The sequence below is a fragment of the Ambystoma mexicanum genome, chromosome 6q (assembly GCF_040938575.1).
Source record: "Ambystoma mexicanum isolate Mex_15411 chromosome 6q, UKY_AmexF1_1, whole genome shotgun sequence".
NCBI lineage: Eukaryota > Metazoa > Chordata > Amphibia > Caudata > Ambystomatidae > Ambystoma > Ambystoma mexicanum.
The window spans coordinates 1,644,367,072-1,644,389,098 of record NC_090937.1 but is presented as its reverse complement, the minus strand read 5'-3'; the positions used below and the strand labels follow the sequence as shown (position 1 = coordinate 1,644,389,098).

At 51.2% G+C, this 22,027-nt stretch overlaps 1 protein-coding gene across 2 annotated transcripts in view; it reads right to left on the bottom strand.

The window, feature by feature from the left end:
- The window catches only part of LOC138516961 (zinc finger protein 630-like), a 172,806-nt gene extending 151,024 nt beyond the window's left edge, over positions 1 to 21,782 (bottom strand). The window contains exon 1 of one of the 2 annotated variants that reach the window (XM_069632437.1): positions 21,583 to 21,782. The gene's annotated coding sequence lies outside the window, so the exon portion shown is untranslated. The remainder of the gene's footprint in view (positions 1 to 21,582) is intronic. The other variant, XM_069632436.1, reaches the window with a different exon arrangement.
- Positions 21,783 to 22,027: the final 245 nt, after the last annotated feature.

Here is a 22,027-nt window from a genome sequence, read left to right as displayed (position 1 = left end):
GTGTATTAGGGTGGTCGTATATGGCTTCCTTTTGACCAAAGCCCTGCCTTGACTCAGGCAGATGGTTTATTAGGGGGACCGTAAAATAGCTTCCTCTTGGCAGAAGCTGGGAGAGGCAGGGTCTCTGAGCTTGGCAGAAACTGGATAAACTGGTTTCTCCACCATGTGACCTGGGAAGACACACCCCTGTTGGCCAGAATATGATTTTAAGAAAGATGCACAACTCATGGTGCGGACATGTCAAAATTATTTAAATGATACCATAATTCTTGTGATTTTTCTGTGCACGTTTTAAGACGCGTTGGGAATTTGTGTGATGTTCTGGGGCAAAACCCTGCTATTTATGTATACTACAGACTCTCAGGCCGATTCATGGAATAATTAGCGCGGCGCAAGTGGGCAAAAACGTGCGAATCGCAGTGGAATAGCGAAAATCGCAGTGCAAGTGCGAAAATCGCACGAAAAGCAGTGCACGTCGATTCATGGAAGTCCGTGCGCGAGAAAACCAGCGGATGTGCGATAAAAAGTGCGCGGCGCACGTTGGCGCACAGGCCATCTAACAGCGTGCGCCAGGTCACAGCGAAAATCGCACAGGCCACAGCGAAGTTCGCACATAGCGCGGCGCACGCAACAAAAGTAGGCGGAACACGGGCGTAACACTCGGAATGGGGAACAACTTGCAAAAACGTGGGCGTCACGGGGGAAGTACAGGGCACAAGTGCGCGGAACGCCCACACGCTCGCCTACAACACGTATTCATGGAATAGAATAGGGCAAAAAAGCGCACGCTCAAACCAGCGCACAGGCACAAACACGACCGCCACAAGAAAGCAGGCGGTAGCGTCTCTGCGGCTGTAAGAAATGTGCGCCAAAAGGTGCGCCAACAAATAGCACCCATATACTGCCATGATGAATGTCCTATACTGTGGCCCTCCAGGACAAATGACGTGCAAAGGGGTACCCACAAACACGGACACGCTGACAAAAAAAATACGTGTGCGTGGGAAGTCTCACACGCGATTTGGCCAGGTACGTGGATTTCAGGGGTGCGCGGGAAGGTCCACACGCGATTCCATCAGGGTAGGTGTATTCCAGGGGTGCGCGGGAAGTTCCACACGCGATTACAGCAGGGTACGTGTATTTCAGGGGTGCGCGGGAAGTTCCACACGCGAATAGGCTGGGCGCGTGTATTTCAGGGGTGCGCGTGAAGTTCCACACACTAATAGCCTGGGCGCGTGTATTTCAGGGGTGCGCGGGAAGTTCCACACGCGAATAGCCTGGGCGCGTGTATTTCAGGGGTGCGCGGGAAGTTCCACACGCGAATAGCCTGGGCGCGTGTATTTCAGGGGTGCGCGGGAAGTTCCACACGCGATTACAGCAGGGTACGTGTATTTCAGGGGTGCGCGGGAAGTTCCACACGCGAATAGCCTGGGCGCGTGTATTTCAGGGGTGCGCGGGAAGTTCCACACGCGAATAGCCTGGGCGCGTGTATTTCAGGGGTGCGCGGGAAATCCCACACGCGATTACAGCAGGGTACGTGTATTTCAGGGGTGCGCGGGAATTTCCACACGCGAATAGCCTGGGCGCGTGTATTTCAGGGGTGCGCGGGAATTATCACACGCGATTTGGCTTGGTACGTGTATCACAGGGGTGCGTGGGAAGTTACACACGCGATTAGGCTGGGTGGGTCCTCACAGGTGTTCCCTGTACACCCTCGACGGCCCCTGCAGGCAGCCCACAAAACAGGGGACTACCCTGCACACCTGCTCATGTCTCCCACCACCCCCACCCCCCCAGTCACCAGGGGCACCCTCCACCAGGCCCCCACTCATGCCTCCCACCACCCCCACCCCCCTGCCACCATGGGCACCCTCCACCAGGCCCCCACTCATGTCCCCTATCACCCCCACCCCCCTGCCACCATGGGCACCCTCCACCAGGCCCCCACCCATGTCCCCTATCACCCCCCCGCCACCAGGGGCACCCTCCACCAGGCCCCCACACATGTCCCCTATCACCCCCACCCCCCAGCATCCAGGGGCACCCTCCACCAGGCCCCCACTCATGTCTCCCACCACCCCCACCCCCCAGCAGTGCAGGGGCACCCTCCACCAGGCCCCCACTCATGTCTCCCACCACCCCCAAGCAGTGCAGGGGCACCCTCCACCAGGCCCCCACTCATGTCTCCCACCACCCCCAGCCCCCAGCAGTGCAGGGGCACCCTCCACCAGGCCCCCACTCATGCCTCCCACCACCCCCACCCCCCTGCCACCATGGGCACCCTCCACCAGGCCCCCACTCATGTCCCCTATCACCCCCACCCCCCTGCCACCATGGGCACCCTCCACCAGGCCCCCACCCATGTCCCCTATCACCCCCCCCGCCACCAGGGGCACCCTCCACCAGGCCCCCACACATGTCCCCTATCACCCCCACCCCCCAGCATCCAGGGGCACCCTCCACCAGGCCCCCACTCATGTCTCCCACCACCCCCACCCCCCAGCAGTGCAGGGGCACCCTCCACCAGGCCCCCACTCATGTCTCCCACCACCCCCAAGCAGTGCAGGGGCACCCTCCACCAGGCCCCCACTCATGTCTCCCACCACCCCCAGCCCCCAGCAGTGCAGGGGCACCCTCCACCAGGCCCCCACTCATGTCTCCCACCACCCCCACCCCCCAGCAGTGAAGGGGCACCCTCCACCAGGCCCCCACTCATGTCTCCCACCACCCCTACCCCCCTGCCACCAGGGGCACCCTCCACCAGGCCCCCACCCATGTCTCCCACCACCCCCACCCCCCAGGGGCACCCTCCACCAGGCCCCCACCCATGTCCCCTATCACCCCCACCCCCCAGCAGTGCAGGGGCACCCTCCACCAGGCCCCCACTCATGTCCCCCACCACCCCCAAGCATCCAGGGGCACCCTCCACAAGGCCCCCACTCATGCCTCCCACCACCCCCACCCCCTAGTCACCAGGGGCACCCTCCACCAGGCCCCCACTCATGTCTCCCACCACCCCCACCCCCCAGCATCCAGGGGCACCCTCCACCAGGCCCCCACTCATGTCCCCTATCACCCCCACCCCCCCGCCACCAGGGGCACCCGCCACCAGGGGCACCCTCCACCAGGCCCCCACTCATGTCTCCCACCACCCCCACCCCCCAGCAGTGCAGGGGCACCCTCCACCAGGCCCCCACTCATGTCTCCCACCACCCCCACCCCCCAGCAGTGCAGGGGCACCCTCCACCAGGCCCCCACTCATGTCTCCCACCACCCCCACCCCCCACCATCCAGGGGCACCCTCCACCAGGCCCCCACTCATGTCTCCCACCACCCCCACCCCCCAGCATCCAGGGGCACCCTCCACCAGGCCCCCACTCATGTCCCCTATCACCCCCACCCCCCCGCCACCAGGGGCACCCTCCACCAGGCCCCCACTCATGTCTCCCACCACCCCCACCCCCCCAGTCACCAGGGGCACCCTCCACCAGGCCCCCACCCATGTCCCCTATCACCCCCACCCCCCCGCCACCAGGGGCACCCTCCACCAGACCCCCACTCATGTCCCCTATCACCCCCACCCCCCAGCATCCAGGGGCACCCTCCACCAGGCCCCCACTCCTGTCTCCCACCACCCCCACCCCCCAGCATCCAGGGGCACCCTCCACCAGGCCCCCACCCATGTCTCCCACCACCCCCACCCCCCCAGTCACCAGGGGCACCCTCCACCAGGCCCCCACCCATGTCTCCCACCCCCCTGCCACCATGGGCACCCTCCACCAGGCCCCCACTCATGTCTCCCACCACCCCCACCCCCCAGCAGTGCAGGGGCACCCTCCACCAGGCCCCCACTCATGTCTCCCACCACCCCCACCCCCCAGCAGTGCAGGGGCACCCTCCACCAGGCCCCCACTCATGTCTCCCACCACCCCCACCCCCACCCCCCTGCCACCAGGGGCACCCTCCACCAGGCCCCCACCCATGTCTCCCACCACCCCCACCCCCCAGTCACCAGGGGCACCCTCCACCAGGCCCCCACCCATGTCCCCTATCACCCCCACCCCCCAGCAGTGCAGGGGCACCCTCCACCAGGCCCCCACTCATGTCTCCCACCCCCCCACCCCCCAGCAGTGCAGGGGCACCCTCCACCCGCGGGGGGTGGGGGTGGTGGGAGACATGAGTGGGGGCCTGGTGGAGGGTGCCCCTGGTGGCGGGGGGTTGGGGGTGGTGGGAGACATGAGTGGGGGCCTGGTGACTGGGGGGGTGGGGGTGGTGGGAGACATGGGTGGGGGCCTGGTGGAGGGTGCCCCTGGATGCTGGGGGGTGGGGGTGGTGGGAGACATGTGTGGGGGCCTGGTGGACGTGCCCCTGGATGGTGGGAGACATGAGTGGGGGCCTGGTGGAGGGTGCCCCTGGATGGTGGGGGGTGGGGGTGGTGGGAGACATGAGTGGGGGCCTGGTGGAGGCTGCCCCTGCACTGCTGGGGGGTGGGGGGTGATAGGGGACATGGGTGGGGGCCTGGTGGAGGCTGCCCTTGGTGACTGGGGGGGGTGGGGGTGGTGGGAGACATGGGTGTGGGCCTGGTGGAGGCTGCCCCTGGTGACTGGGGGGTGGGGGGAGACATGAGTGGGGGCCTGGTGGAGGGTGCCCCTGGTGGCGGGGGGGGTGGGGGTGGTGGGAGACATGAGTGGGGGCCTGGTGGAGGGTGCCCCTGGTGGCAGGGGGGTGGGGGTGGTGGGAGACATGAGTGGGGGCCTGGTGGAGGGTGCCCCTGGTGGCAGGGGGGTGGGGGTGGTGGGAGACATGGGTGGGGGCCTGGTGGAGGGTGCCCCTGCACTGCTGGGGGGTGGGGGTGCAGGGGGACATGAGCAGGTGTGCAGGGTAGTCCCCTGTTTTGTGGGCTGCCTGCAGGGGCCGTGGAGGGTGTACAGGGAACACCTGTGAGGACCCACCCAGCCTAATTGCGTGTGATAATTCACGCACACCCCTGTAATACACGTACCTGGCCAATCGTGTGTGATAATTCCCACGTACCCCTGTAATACACGTACCCTGGCCAATCGTGTGTGATAATTCCCACGTACCCCTGTAATACACGTACCCTGGCCAATCGCGTGTAGTACTTACCACGCACCCCTGTAATACACGTACCAAGCCAAATCGCGTGTGATAATTCCCGCGCACCCCTGTAATACACGTACCTGGCCAAATCGCATGTGAGAATTCCCGCGCACCCCTGTAATACACGTACCCAGCCGAATCGCGTGTAGAACTTCCCGTGTACCCCTGTAATACACGTACCCAGCCAAATCACGTGTGATAATTCCTGCGTACCCCTGTGATACACGTGCCCTGGCTAATCGCGTGTTAAACTTCACGCGTACCCCTGTAATACACGTACCCTGGCTAATCGCGTGTATAACTTCACGCGTACCCCTGATATGCACGTTACCCGCTTTGCGTTCCTTGTTTGGCAGCCCTGTAGACTGGTCCAGGGTTAGCGTAGCCCTTTGCGATGATTTAGCGATTTTGATGGCTTTTCCTTGCGCGAGGGCGTTCTTGGGGGCGTTACTGGCGCTGCTGCAGGGTCGCTGCGATACTCTGCGCCACGGCTGGTTTGGGTGCCTAAAATCCATGAATATGCTGTGCGCGGAAATCTGTTTTGGCGCACGTGCCTGGCGCAGACAATCGCACGCGGACACTCTGCGCCAGCCGCTTGCGACACTTTTCTGCGAAATTCTATGAATTACCCTGTCTGTGTTTAAGCTAGAGACATGGGAGTTTACTGGAGTATGTATGGACAGGCCGTGTACATGTGTATAAATCTGGAGAAAAATCTGATGTTGCAAAACCCACTAAAAAGCACCAAATGTTGCCATTTCTGAATGCAAGCCCCCAGGAAGAGCAGAGTTTGAACAGGGTATACCTCATGTGATATGTGATGGGTGCATGTAATTTCAAACCACTGTGTATCTATGTTTAGGTCAAATATAGATTGTGTGTAATTTGACAGGGGAGTGTCCTTTCTGCAAGCCATTAAATGACATCGCTCTGACACTCCACTTCTTTTCCCCAATCAAGAGAGAAAGGAAAGCTTGACCAATGGGCAGTTGAGAGAGGGGCTGGCTAGTGATGCTGCACACACACACACACTTTCAAAAGACATAAAAAGAGCCACTGGAAGCTAGAGAGGACATTCCATTCCATCTGCTGCGGGACGCTCTTCCGGGAAAATCCATACTTTACCTCCATCAACCTCCAGAGAGCAAACATAGAGACTTCATCAACCTCCAGAGAGCAAACATAGAGACTTCAATCTATCCACCTTCAGAGACCAAGACTTTACTTCAGAATTTATAGCAGAGAGGTCAACTACAAGCTAAATCCCTCTTTAGCAGGCCTCAAATCATTGCAACTATTCACAGCCAGGCGAGCTGTTTGAATTCTTTGCAAGAACTCTTGCCATTTGCCAGAAAGCAGTGTTGTATCCAGAGAGAGACCAGCTGAACCGGAGACCGCTGTATCCGGACCCACAGACCTGATCAGAACCAGAGACCCAGACCAGACAAGCAGAGTAGAGTAGAGCTGACCCAGATCACTGTGAAGTGCCGAGACCAGAACCGGAGTCCAGTCCAAAACCTGACCAGATCCGTGGGGAGGCCTAATTCAAAAATATATTGTGAGTACCTAGCAGAACCAATCTTTTAGTTAAAATAATATAATTCAATCTATTTTAATCTAACCAGAACTGCCTCCTAACTGTCACCTGTCATTTGCAAAGCTGTCACCTGTCATTTTCTAGCTGCAAGCTGTAACCGGTCGCTTTGAACTTTTAAAATCCGAACAACTACCTTTATTTAATCGTCCGTATCTCTGGAACCGTTTGGGCTAGGAACTTGGTTTAACTTCCCTCTGAAAGTTTAGCTTTTCAACACGCTTAGAACCGACTTGCTACTCCTTATACTTTTGCCGTAATCACGATTCTCGCACTCGCGAATTTTGCCGCGATTTGGCCCGATTTCTTTACTTGTAAAAAGATAGCTGCTTTTGCCTGAACTACTAAATTTCGTTTGCCTCTTAAGAACCATCCCTGAATCATTGCTAGAGTGAGCCTGGACTAATATTAACTAGATACCACCCACCCTGAACCTCCTGAAGGGAATTAAAAGCATTTTCAGCATATTTCTCACTGCATTGTCACCATATTCAAAGCACTTGGGTCTGTGTTTCAAAACTCCCATCTGTTGTATAAGCTGCTGGGGGGGGGGGAATTTAACTGAATTCTATTCGATTGCATTCCTAAGAACTAAAGAATTGAGTCCCATTCTATTCATCTCCATACATTGCATTAAGGGGGGGGGGGGTGAATTGTCCAAGAAAGTGATTACATTGTCTTTTGCTGAAACCCTATCAAGTTATTTTCTGTACTGCATTTTCATTCCACATTGCATCCATTTGAAACCATAAAAGTATTGTTGCTATCTTATCCATCCTATAACCACTCATCATTGATTATAAAGAAGTGTGCTAGTGCCAGACTATCCATTATTGATTACTGCTCAGATTAAATGTGATATTCAATTATAAAGTGTGATATATTGTTTAAATTCTCAAATAAACCTTTTAACTTGCAAAACAGAACTACTTCTTGGCTCAGTGGGGTCAGGGGGATTCCAAGAGAGGGGTGTTATATAGGGGTAGTCATCCAGAACTGGACATAAAGATATATCAATAAGGGTTTCCATTCAGTATCCCAGACTAGGCATTGATTTAGCTGTAGTGCTGGATTGAATCCTCTTACAAATTGGGGGCTCGAGCCGGACGTTTGGGTTAGATCTATCACTTGTGCAGATTAATACAGCGTGCCAGCTGACCAGATACACATATCCGGTCGGATCACCACGCTGTAAAGCACTCCTCAAAGGAACGCTCTAAGGAAAAGGGCTGTTTTGCAAAAATAAAATACAAACTTCTGTAAGTCAGGAAGGAACTCAAATTCCAGAATGAAGACGTTGGTAGATATGAAAATAGCCAGAGAGCACTTCTTACATAAGCTATTTGTGAGAGGTGAGTGGACTCATCAGGACCAGACGGTCTGGTTGCAGGCAATCGCACCCCAGATCACTGAAACAGGGTCAGATATATGGAGAGATCAGGGTCCCCTACATGTGGCCCTGAGTGAACTATATATGGCCCCTAAGGCCAAGGATGAGCACCACAAGATTGCCAGGGTAGCGGCATATTTATATTTACATATGGGAGCCATGCAGGACAAGTGTGCTGAAGGCCAAGATCTGGCAAGTAGGCAACTGTTGGCACTACAGAAGGCCCAATCTGATCTGGTGAGAAAAGGCTGCACAGAAGCCAGGAGTCAGAAAATGAGAGTAGACAGTATCTCATTAAAATAAAGGAGGATATGGATGTCCTGCAACAGGAAAAGGCAGAACAGGATACCAGATTTCTGGCCTTGCAGAAGGAACACCAAGAAGGTTTGGACTCCCTACTGCAAAGCCAGAAAAAGCTGGAGCAACAACTGGACTTCAACAGGGTATGTGCTGAGCAGGTAGTCACCCTGCAAGGCCACCTAGATAGTGAAAAGGCAGAGAGTAATAAACTGATTTTGAAAGACCTGGGTACCCAGGCAGAGTTTGACCAAGAACGCCAGAAAGCTGGTGCCTTTCAAAGGCAAAGGGACGACCTGGCGGCACAAATGCAGGCTCTTAGTCAGGAAAGGGATACCTTAGGCCGGGAAGTCTGCCACTTAAAAAGAAAAATTGAAGAAAATCACCTGGCCCTCCGGGGACTGGGTGACCTCCAAAAAGAACACCAGAACTTGCTGGAGCACACCAGGAGGGTGGAAGATGCTCTGGCAAGAAAGGAGCAGGCCAGTAGGGATGGGACTCAGGAGGTAACTCTCCTGCAGCAAAGACTGACCCAGTGCTCCAGGACCAATCAGGAAACGCAGAGAGAGAATGAGGCTCTCTGTCAGCACAACGATAGGCTCCAGCAAGAGGTAGCCATGCACGAAAGACTGATAGAGTCTAGTAAGACCTTAGTTGAGGAACTGAAAGCACAGGCTCTTGCATGGCAACAGGGAACAGGGGCGGATAGAGATGAGGTTCGCTGGGAAAGAGAGACTCCTGAGCATAACCTTAGGAGCCCTAGTGCCAGAGGCCTTAATCTCTACCAGTCCCTGGACTCTGCCACCCCCCCATGTCCCCTGGCGCACATGAGCACAGGGCCACGGGGATGGCAGATTACTATCCAGCTAGAAGTATGGGGCTCATAGGCCAGTACCTCCCCGGAATGGATGGGCGGGCATCTGGGTATGGGCACCCAAGTACAGTCCAGTTTAGCGGGGAACCCCAGGAGAGTAGGCCCACTAAGGGCATCCTGAAAACCTCTGCCCTGTTAGGTCAGTGGGGGGGTACCCATCAAATCCTGCCAGCAAGGAGGGATCTGAAGACTCCTCTGAGCGCCACAGGACACAGGAGACCAGGTCACCACATTCTGCCAGCCATTCCCAGGCTTGCAGAATCCGGGAAAACCTGGAAGATCAGACGGGAACCTCTGGGAGCAGTGCCTCTGAGTCAGAAGACGAATGGACCAGGGTTACCCGAACCAAAAAGGCCAATAAGGCAAAAAGGGCCTTGCTTAAGGACCCATTGAAGCAAATAAAGGCAATCAGGAGTGTCATCACGCCTTATCATAAGAACGCCAAGTATTCTGTTTGGGAACACTTGGAGCTCTATGAACAAATGATGGAGACTTTCCATTTGAAGGACAGCAGTAGCTGCATCCAGTACGTCAAATGGACATTCTCACCAGAATACTCCAGTTTCTTTGCAGGGCTGGAGGATCAAAACCATTCAAGGTGGTCCACATACAGGGCGGCCCTCTTGAAACATTTTTCTGTGCACCGAAATCCTCAAGAGGCTCGCAAGGCGGCCTACAATTTGCAATGTGGGGAGATCAGGCCCCACAAGAGTTTGTGCAAGAATTAAAGCGTGCTTTTGCGCAGACCACCAGAAGGGTGCGCACGGACAGCAGAGAATTTGTTAATACTTTTTTCCATGCCTTGCCCAAATACATAATGACCCAGCTCGTGAGAGATTTTCATGAGAAAAGATCTTTAGAATGGGTCATTGAACAAGCCACCTGCATCTACGAGGTGCAGAAACCGGTGGAAAACAAAAACCAGCCCAAAAACCCCAAAACCAACAGCACCCCTGCTGCTGCCAAGGTGGCAGAGGTAAAGGTTGCCCCCGTTTTGGATTTGGAGATGGGGGGGCCTAAAAACCTACCTGCACCTAATAATGCTAGGCCCAGAAGGTCCTCGGGCCAGTCACAGACAGGGAGCCAAGGAGGCAGCCCCACAAATGGGGTCCCTCGCTCTCCTGATTATGTAAGTCCCCGTTACAAGGGAAATCGACCCATCCTGGGTTATGTATGGACTCCTCCAGCCCAAGGGGGGGGGGGGGGGGAAATCCAGCCAAGCACCTAACCCAGGGAGCTTCCCTCCTAACTTCCCACCGGAGGGCAGAAATTCTCCAAATCCTGGGCAGAACTTTTTCCCCAGGTATCCACCCAACTTCCAACCCCAAAATCATTCATCCTTCTTTCCCCAATTCCCTGAGCCCAGACAACCTAATCCGGGAGAGGGGAGGCCAAGGGTGGAGGGGTACCCAAATCTTCCCAATCCAGGGTATTACCAGAGAAGGGATAGCTACCCTTCCCGGGATCAGCCCAGGGGAGAAAACAGGGCCCCGTATCAGCCTGAGCGGGTTTCCCAGTTAGAGGGCCAGGTTCAGAACATGGCACAGGAGCTGGGTCGCGTGCTAAGGGCTCAGCAGAACCCTCAGATGGGCATGCCGGCACAGAATGCACCAAACTCTGGGCCTGGTGCTCCAGAGCAATGACGGGGGCAGCACCCAGACAACCCACCGGTTCCCAGGGAGGTGGCACAGGGGGAAGGGGGGTGTAAGGCCTTGGAGGAAGCTTCCTTCCCCACCCGTAAACAGCCCCTGGAAACCCAGGAACCGGAAACAAAATACCCTGCCCCTGAAAGTCTGCCTCCAAAGGAGCAGAGGGGGGGTAGGAGAAACAAAGTACCCAAACAGACCCGTTTTGTGGAAGAAATACAGATCTTCCAATTTGAAGGAGAGGGATCCCCAGAGGATCCTGGGAAAAGGATCTTCTCCTTCAGAGATGGGGGAACTCCTCCCAAGGAAAAATGGGTCCCAAAAGATTGCAATATAGACTGGGGAGATGTGGAGACTGAGCTACCGCCGCCCAATATCTTATCCCAGAACCAACAATGCCAAAATCCCCTGGTTCCAAACCATCCTGGTGACTGCCTCCAAAAAAAGGGGGGGGGGGGGCGGCCCGGAACCGGAACCCGGGGAACCCACAATGGCTCGGATTCTCCAGTTGCCAACTTTTTCTTTCAGATTCCCAAGGCTCTCCACAGAATTCTGCCCAAATTTCTTCTCTTGCAATGTCCAAAACCAGAAAATTAGCCCACCAGTTGTCCAAAAATATGCATCATCTGTGCCCCCTTGAGGAGAAGGAGGGAAGATATTATGCCCCGGTACAAGTACAGGGGCAGGGTACAATTCTGGCGCTGGTGGACACTGGATCTCAAGCTACCCTTCTGTCCAGAAGGGCCTTTGACGAACTGAATGCAGGAAGGGGAGAGAATTACCAAATTCCATTCACCTCTCTTCCTGGTCAACTCCAGAACTTTGACGGGAAGGAAATTCCCGTCGAGGGGACGGCAGATTTGGACATTAAAATTCGGCGACACAAAGTGAAACACCCGGTCATAGTAGTGACTCCAGAGGGCACCCTTTGTTTACTAGGGAATGAACTCCTGAGAAGGTTGTCACCCCTAATAGATTGCGTAAACAAGGTCCTCTGGACCCAGACTAGCCGACCCATAAAATTAAAACAGAGTGTCAACCATGTTAGTTTAAACGGCACATGCCACATGGTTGAACAGAAATCTGGCCAAGTAGAATTTCACTTCCAGAATAGCCAAATGCCAGACGTGACAGTAATAGCAGTAGGACAACAGACTGGTGATGGAGGGTCCTCTATTTCTGAAAATCAACCTTCCTTCCAGTCTAAAGTGGTACTCCACGCTGGAAGGAAACAGAGATTCTATACTAATCCACAATCAGAAACTCCCACTCCTATAGTCCAGAAAGATGTGAAATCAGCTCAGAGCCTGGCTGATATTCAGCAAATTGGAGAGCAGTTGTTCATCCCTGTTCAGTTAAATGATGGGAAGGACTGTTCTCGCTCGAGTGTGTGTGAACAACGGTAAGAGCTTCACCAGCGAAGCCATGTTCCGCCAACTCCCAAAAGATCCAGCCATTCCCACATTCAAACTGATAGACAAATGGGAAATGGACCTGGAAGCACCTAATTACAAACAGCTCCTGCCAAACAGGTGTATGCTCAAAATCTCCATTGGCAACAAGAGCATGGTCCATAATTGTTGGGTCGTGCGAGTCGTCACTGCCGCCTTTTACTTAGGCAGTGACATTCTCAATCGCTTTGCCATTAGTTTGGACCTAATAAACTTCAAAGCTTGGTCCCGATTAGCGGATAATCCCATGGGCTTTGATGATCCAGAAAAAGCATTTAGGTCAGCTCAATTGCTACCTTATGCAGTTGAAATTCAGATCAAAGAGGAAGTCACCATCCCAGAAAGGCCCCGACAATTCTCCCTGGAAGTGAAAGTTAAGAGGACAACATTTCAAAAACCCTGATGCTTACATACATCTAAATGCTTCTCTCCAACAGCAAGGGTTAGGGGTAAACCCAACACCATTAGTTAACATAGACCATGACACCATTCCAATAGAGGTGGATAACAGCGACTTAAAGATTATTACTCTAGCCGCAGGCACCATTATTGGAATGGCGGTTGATGACCGACATTTTTCCATTGATCTAGGAAATGAACTGTTAGGACCAATCCCCAAGGACTGTTTTGACAGTGACAGTGAGGACAATACAACACCAGACAGGATTTTTACCCGGCATGGGGGGAACTTCCTGGTGTACACTTCCTGCCCCTATGGTAGGAAGATGCGACTTGTGACTTCAGGAGGGATGAGGTGATTTTCCAGGTCCATGAGGGTTGCCTTTCCCACCCGAGGCCTCCAGTCCAAATCAGCACTCTGACCAGGGACTTCTCCACCCAGCTGGAGGAGGCCGCTGAGATAGCCAAACCAGAAGTCTTTCCAGGCTTCAGGCAGATGGTGGAAGAGAGTCTCAACCTAGCTGATGCCTGTGTGACTCTGGAACAGAAGCAAAAGTTGAAACAAGTTTTCTTGGATTTCCAAGATCTCTTTGCGGTAGACTCATATGACTGTGGTCGCACCGACATCCACACCACAACAATCCCCACGGACCCTGGAATGACTCCAGTGTTTGTGAAGCAATATGCTTGCCTCTCACATCCATGGAGTCCCTTACTGAAATAATTAAGAACCTAGAGTCCCGGGGAATAATCCGTCCAGTCCACAGCACTTTCAATAATCCGGTGCTGGGAATATTGAAGCCAAACGGCCAGTGGAGACTCTGCGCCGACCTTAGGGAGCTCAACAAACGGGTCCATACTTCCCGATGGCCTCTGCCCTACATTGACCAAGGGCTGGCCCAGATCCAGGGGTCACAGGTATTCACTGCAATAGACCTGACAAATGGATACTGGACTGTGCCTGTCAGTAGGGAGGACCAATGCAAGCTGGCTTTTACCTTTGGGGGCCAGCAGTACACATGGACCCGGACTCCCTTCGGATACCTCAACTCCGGCAACGAATTCAACATTTTCCTACACAAGGCCATGCCCGACCTGGGTGCAAGGGGTAACCTGGCTTATGTAGATGATGTCCTCATCAAAAGTTCATCTGTGGAGGAACACATATCGGAGATCCGTTATGTTCTGACCCAGTTGGGGGCCGCCGGAGCAAAACTTTCCTTTCAGAAAGCACAGTGGTGTAGAACCCGTGCTAATTTCTTGGGGCATGAGATTACTCCTCAGGGTCTCTGTCCCCAGGAAAAGAAGGTGGAAGCACTCCAAAAACTGAAAGACCCCACAACTCTGCGGGAACTAAGGAGCCTCCTTGGATTGACTAATTACAGCAGAAAGTTCATTGAGGGCTACGCAGAGATCACCAGACCCCTGATTTATCTCCTGAAGAGGGGGGGTCAAGTGGGAATGGGGTCCAGAACAAGCCGAGGCAGTAAGCCAACTCAAAAGAAGCCTCTCACAAGCGCCTTGCCTAGCTTACCCTGTCAGAAACAAGGAGTTCTTCCTGGAGACGGGGTTCTCTAATACGTGCTCTATGGTATTTCGTGGCGTGCTAGCAACAAACTCGCCTAACTTTCCCAGGTCTTTTAGCCCTTTCACACTCTTGCTTCCCGGGTCTCTAGACACATTCTGTCTGCCCGCATACCTCTTTTCTTGGTTTGTGTCTGCAGGACAGCGGGATGTCTCTCCGAAGCTCCTGCAGCTCTCGGGTACCTATACTTGCTGCTTTCTGTGCAGTTGGCTTTCGCATTTCTTCCTGCACGTCACACCTTCTTGCTGTGTCTCGTCTAAGGCTCCGGTAGCTTTGGGATGCCTCTGCTCCGGTTTATTTATAGCATTTATATAATGCCCAAGAGCCAGGGGTATCACAGCGTTGAGACTAGAAAGATTCAAATATATAGGTTATATCATGGAGGAATGTCAAAGTAGTACAGGTAATGCAGTGGGACATATAGAGCATGGTTAAGTGTATTTATCAAACAGCCATGTTTCCACAAGTCTATTGAAGACAGGAGGACTCATTTTTGATGTGGGACAGAAGCGTGTTCCAGAGAATGGGGGCTGTGACCTTGAAACTCACGCTGACTGATCTGGAATTTTTTTTAACGGGGTGTGACCAAAGAGGTGTGATTAGATGAGCAGAGGCAACGTGGTTGGGTCTCTTAGTGATGCAGGTGTTCAGATAAAGGGGGCTTCTTTATGGGTGCAGTGGTGAGCAATAGAGAGGGTTTTAAAGTCAATACATGTTTTGATAGGCAGCCAGTGAGCTTCTTTGCGTGCTGTGATGTGATCAGATCGACAGTGTCCCATTGCAGCATAGAGAACTTTATTGTGTAGGAGTTACAGTTTAGCAAGGTTAGCGGTGGTCATGCCCTCCAAGAGGACATTGCAGCAATCCAGTTTATTGAGTATCAAAGCTCTGGAAAGCGTGAGGAAGTTATTGGTGGAGATAAATTATATGCTCAGTGCAATGAGCTTGGCATTGGAGGCTGTTGAGGCAGCGAGGGTACTGAAGTGCTAAGACATAGTAAGTTCTGCGTCGAGATGAAGCCCTACTGTTTTAACCTGTTTGAGGACTGGTATAACAGGGCCATCAATATTGAAGGAGGAGTAAACAGAATCAAGTAGTTTGAGGCGGTGGGCGGTGCCCAATATGAGTAGCTTTGTCGTGTCGTCATTGAAGCAAAGGTTGTTATTGGCCATCCGATTTTGGATGGTGCTGTAAACATTGTTGTTAATTGTGACAGCATCTTCGAGGTAAGAGCCAGTGAGCTGGACAAGGATTTGCGTATAAAATCGGCAATGTTTGTGTAGATAATGCCAAGAGAGTCCAGGATGTCAAAACAAGGGTTTGGTATATGTGTTGTATAATGTAGGTGAGAGACAGGACCCTTGGGGACCTCCAAAGGAGACAGGCATGGGATTAGCTGCAGAGTTAGCAATGAAGATCATTGAGAAGATTTGACCAAGTTGACGGCGTTTGTGGAGAAATCAAAGCGGGAGCTTAGGTGTGAGCAGAGAATGTCATGGTCAACGAGCTCGAAGGCTGCAGAGGATAGGATTGCTCAGGGGCAATGTGCTCGCCTTGGAAGCTGGACGATACAGAGCAACACAAGTTCGATCCCCGGATCCACGCTTAGAAACCTCTCAGTATTAAGCATGTTATAAAAAACCAATTATAATTATAGCCAGAGAAGGGTCTAGGAGAAGGAGGATAGCAAGGTTGCCCGAGTCGCAGATGCTGTCAAGTTGCATTTTCAGGTCAAGTAGCGAAGTTTCGGTGCTATGTTTTGGTCAGAAGCCTGATAGTCTGGTTCCCAGGGGGTGATGTTCGAGGAAATGTTGCGCATGCGGGTAGGCCATGCGGTCTAGGATGAGAAAGAAAGAGACTGCGGTAGTTGGTGGGGAAGAAGGGGTCCAAGATAGCCTTTTTGAGAAGAAGAGTACCAGAGTCTGTTTTGATACTAGTGGGCATCACATTGGTCTTGAAGGAGGCGTTCACAAAATCTGTGATGATTGGAGTTAGGGTGGGGTCAAAGAGTTACACAATATTTGCAGGCAGGAGTCACGGGAGTATGATGCAACAGAAGGGTGACCCTTCCTTGCTGACCACCCTAGAGTGCCCCCAATAGAACGAATCTCAAGTTGTCATATATCCTAGCCAAAACCAACACACATCAATCCATCCACTCTCGCTCTGAAGTGCCAGATCCGACAACTGTTAAATCTCACCCCCCCAGTAAGTCACCTTGAGGGCAAGACCCCCACACCCTTCACATCACCAATGATCTATGGCCGGATAATGAAAATAAGTGTGTACAATGTATAAGTTTCTCTTAATACCATTGGTTAAGTTTATGGGTTATTATATACTGCATGTTCTGTGATAGCATGTAGATTAGTTAGCCGCCTCTCCTGGACCCAAAATAACCTTAACCCCGCACAGACCAGCCTGCCAAGCTGCCAGCCAATCTCATGGAGCTTGCCCCTATAGTCCCATACTGGGACCTACTTCCTCACCAATCAAAATGTAACTTGTAGACTATATGGAAAACGTCATCTATGACGCTGTAACCCTTTAAAATGTATTGCTTTGTTGACAGAGCGCTCTCAAGGCAAAAGATGCTAAATCTTATATAAAAACTTTATTTCTCTCACAACCAATCTCCTGGTCTCATTCCCTACTGGGATGTGTCCTTTATACTGATTTTCTGATTGCATGTGGGGTGTGACCACCATCAAAATCGAAAGTATTATTGAACACTTCTAGCTTGATGAAACTGACATGCGAGTAGCTAAAAAGTAGCAAGCCTTTGTTGAATCAATTGAAGAGCTTTTACCGCATGTGAACTGCTTAATTGTAAAACTTCCAATTGAATGTGTCGATGCTAAGGAAAGAGAGAAAGCGAGCCATCCGATATGTAGGAGGGATAGGAAAGCGTTCTTTCCAAATTGGAGACTGGCATACGACGTGTGAGACATGATGCCAAAGCCATGAAGCCAGGAGAGTGTGAACCTGCATAAAAAGCCAAGAGGCGGCCAGAGAGAAGCAAGTGAATGTGAATCTGTACACAGGGGCAGATAGAGAAAAACCTGTTTGGGCCGAAGAGCCTAGGGTTCCTGGTAGCGCGACCTATGATGGGTAAACCGTGTGGTCCGACAACTGCACCTAGACCAGGGAGCCCTGAATTGTGAAACAAAACAAGGAGACGCACTGTGAATGAACTATTAATGCAATCCAGGAGTGTCAAGCTGGCCTGGAGTTGTGTTAAACTTTGAAAGACTGAGACCAGTACCAGTTACTACATTGAAGTCTTGGGGAAGGGAAGCTCGACACTTGATGAACAGCAAATGCTGTCTTGAGGAAGGAGCCTCAACACAACACCCAAAGGCACAAAACCAATAAGCAACAGCTCAGATATTCTCCATTACTTTTTTCACACCATTGATTACCAGCTTTAGAAAATACCTCAAAGCACCTTGGTGACTAATGGTTAAATGTAAACCTGGAGGAGAGGTAAGCCGTAGTCCAAAAAAGAAAAGAAAATAGGAGAAAGCAGCATTCCCAGAAATTCTATGTTGTGACTGGAGAGGAGCATTCTACCACTCGTGCTTCATTTCCCATTACACAGAAACTCGATCAGCAGGTTTCCTTTATCAGTCAAACCCAACAAGAAAGCAGTAGTAAAAAGGTGCATCGCTTTCCTTGCGCTACAAGCAGGGCAGAATTAATTTAGTGGTGTGGAGCGACAGGTGCTTAAGCTAAAGAACTTGCAAAAATTGCTTAAATTAAGAGAATACTAAAAGTATTTTAGCACATGCTGCTTTGTATGCGTTTCAAATATAGCCTCAATGGCAGAGGAAGGGGTCTTTTTTGCTGGATAAGGGCCCACCGCCAAGTCGATAACCGAGGGGAAGGGTCATTTTTCCAAGAGATACGGACACCTGCCAAGGGCGATAAGACTATTAGAACATAGTGGTAATAGTAATACATGTGTTGGAGATTTTGTGATGAAGCAAAAACATTACTTTAATAGTGAGTAAATAAATATGGTTGTCCTTATAAACTAAGCATTAAATTGAAAACTTGGTTACTCTGGAATGGGTTAACATGAATTAGTTGTCATGTAAAAGTAAACGTTTTCTCCATAAGAAAGTAAAAGCATGTTGCCATATGTTAGCTTTGGATGTTGCAGCACAAAAAGCTCCTTAGAGAGAAGAAAAGTCTGGTTAAATAAAATCTTGCCTGGAAATTGCATTGTTGTTTCCCTGTTTACTTTTGAAGACAATGTAGAGCATGCAGTCAATACCAGTCGTTTTTAACTGCACTCTAAACATTCCGATTGGCTGAGGGGAGGTCAATACCCATCTTTATGTGATCACTAAGCAATAAAACCAGGCAGGCGGGGACAATACCGGGTGAGATAATGCCCTGAGACGGAGTTAGAGACCAGAGAGAAGCGAGGGCCTTAAAGTTAGCCTCGGGCATTACCAGACCTGTTATTGGCCGAGACCATCTGGTTTTTATTGCTATTAGGATCCCAGAATGCTTTTTCCCCCTGGGATCCAAATGTTTTTTTTTCCAGCTGAGAAACGCCATCTTTGGTCAGTAGACCATCAATGAGACACATTCCTTGAAGATCATCATAGTAGATGCTGCATAGTGTCAGCCTTTAAGGGGGACTCGCACATAGAACATCATCTCCCTGGCTCTATTTAACAATGTTTAGGTCCCAGGGAGGAGAAACATACCTGAACTTCTGCATGCTTCTAGTGTCTCAGCTCTCTCCAAAACATCCGGAAAATGGCATGTTGCACTGTACGGGTCAGCTGCATAAAGGACCACATAACACATATTAGTAGTGTGTACAGACTGTAACCGTAGGGCTGGATTTAACAAATATAAAGCCAGGATTTCAAGTCTCAAAATGCTAAGAAAAGTCACAAGTGAAGTAGCATCCACCGAATGGAATGGGGCATGTATGTATGGTTATCACAGAGAGGTGGGGGGGCTGTTAGCATCACAGATGACTGGGAAGATGCAGCCTTAGACGTGGGCATGAATCTGGGGTAGATGCGGAAGGCAAAGAGAGAAGCAGTAGCTAAGAATGAGCAGGTCAAGTACAGGGCATCAGCCGAGGCTTCGACAGCAACATGCTTTAAACAACAACTCTTCTCCATTCTGGCAATTCTATTTTTTGCCATGTTTTGTTACTTCCAAATAGTCATGGTTATGCAGGCTCCCTCCTCACCAAGTCGCCATGCATGATCCATGTAACACAGGAAAAGCTTTGCCGGAATGGATAAAAATGCTCTGAATTACTTGGGTGACATTGGCATTGATGAGTCACCATTTCCCCATCCTATCCTGGTTTATCACTAATCTCATTGGCAGGCGGCCAGTACCCAAGAAAGCAGCCCCTTTAGTCAGGCTCACCAGTAAATGAAAAGACAGAATCCAGGCAGGCCATTTTAATTAATTTTGTGCACAGGTAGCAAGCTAGCAACACATGTTCCAAAGTGAACATCTGGATGTCTCCTCATTGAAAGAGTAGGGTTACCCATCTTTGCTGCCGCCTTTCTCATGTAATTGACTATACCATGATTTTACAGTGTACCATACTCAGCTGAAAAGTGAGGTGTGTGTGGGAGAGAGTTAAAGTAGTGAGAGATAAGATTATTTACAACAAAATATATTGGGTGATAAAATATACAAGTTCCGCTCAGCAGATGGTACAATAACATCAACAACAGGTTACTTAGTTCCAATAGCAAAGCTCTTAATGCTATACATTTAAATAAAGGCTGTGTCAGAACATCTGGGATTAAGCTCTTAATGGATAGGGCCCACCACTTAACTCGTCCTCCAAGGATGGTCCAATATCAGGATTTTAGATCCCTGTCATAGCACATCTTGCCGAGATCCATCTGCGGCATCACTGAATCATGCGTCTCTTAGCAACAATACTTGCAGAGCATGAGCCGCGATGACATGATGCAAACCTAGGTGCAGTTGATCTACATCTTGGAGCTTCCCTCCCTGGGCAATACGTGGGGGAGTGCTTTAAAGTGGGTCTTCTTCCCGAGTGCACATAGTGAAAGGCGCTAGGCAGCGGGTCGTAACATTGTAAATAATTGCAAGTGTGCTATTATCTCCCATACCTGAAGCCAGGGGTACAAAACAAGTGGTAAAGATGATGACTGGGCCATGTAATAAACTGAACACCTAAATTGTTAACCGTTAAAAAATTGGGCACAAACGGGCATGGTCCTATAGGCTTCTTTCTTCACAAATGTGCATGGCATCAGCACCGCAGGGAGAGGGGCTTCCCTTTCATCCACATCATGTCGTAAAGACTCTCATAGGTGAGCACTAGGTGCTCACCCAAGAGAGTGCAGGGTTGTCATACTTCCAAACTCCATATCCCTCGTTCTATAAACTGCTCCATGGTTTCAATTCCCTTCCAGAACTCTCACCCTTCCACGATCAGGCGACAAAACACAACCAGATGACAAGATGACGTTAGCACCGGCTAAAGTGCACGTCTGATGTTCTCCTTCTTACTACTCCCACCTCATCAAGGCGTTACCATCAATTCCTCGTTTACCAGCTGATCTGGAAAGACAACTCTGCTTGCATCTACCAATGCCCATCATATTCGTCTTCACAATTGCACTCATCCACCCCCTTCAGCAAAGCGCTGTGATGAAGCATGTAGGAGAATTATTCTTGACTCACTCACCAAAATTAATGACTAAACCATGCAGATAGGACTAATTATTTTGGTCCAACATAACGCATTAACAATTGAGATTAATAGAACTGCACAGAGGAAAGTATTAACGTAAAATAAAACATGTATTTGTGGAGTGCACTTTCACCCCTTTATGCTACATACAGTTAACATATCTTCTTTATTGCACAGCACAGTTGTACTTATTCTTGTATTCTTTGATGCAGGAAGGGCTGAGGGGACCTACGATGACAATAGTTACGTATATCTGCAAAGGGCAGACATTATTATAGCATTAATTAAATACCACACTTACAAGACATCCAAAAAAGATATGTCATCTAAACCACCAAAGAGGGAGCTGCCCTTCTCCTCTCCCTGCCCCAGAACACACCCTCAAACACAAACAAAGCAGAAAGGATAAACTGGAGGTCTAGTAAGGACAAGCAGAGACAATTTAGCATGTGTCAAAAACAAGATTACTATTCACTCCTAAAGAGTAGTGAAAAGCCTGTTACTCACCTACAGCAATAACGGCTCTAATACTCCTTCAAAGTTTGTGCTGTATTTCACATTTCAAAACGCGGCATTTGAGATCCCGGAGAGACAGCAAGCAACTCCTCCGCCGGTCAGAAGCTCAGAACAAAGCAGCAGGTCTGAACAAGATGGAGGGCCATCTGTCTCTACCGGAAGAGGAAGCGTGGCGCTGCAGGCGGCAGAGCCGAGGAACAGACATGCGCAGTGCAAAGACACTTACAATCAGAGCATGCGCAGAGAAAAGAGAATCCCCGTTCCGAGCATCCGTGTCATTCCGGCCAGAGCAGCGAAGCGCTTCCGGAGCACGTTCAGTGGGCGGGAGGTGGGGACTAATTCCCATCCAAGAAAGGACCATAGTGACACCCTCTTCTTCACGTGACCTCCGATGTCATTCCATGTGATTTCCGGCCGGAGCAGTGAAGCCCTTCCG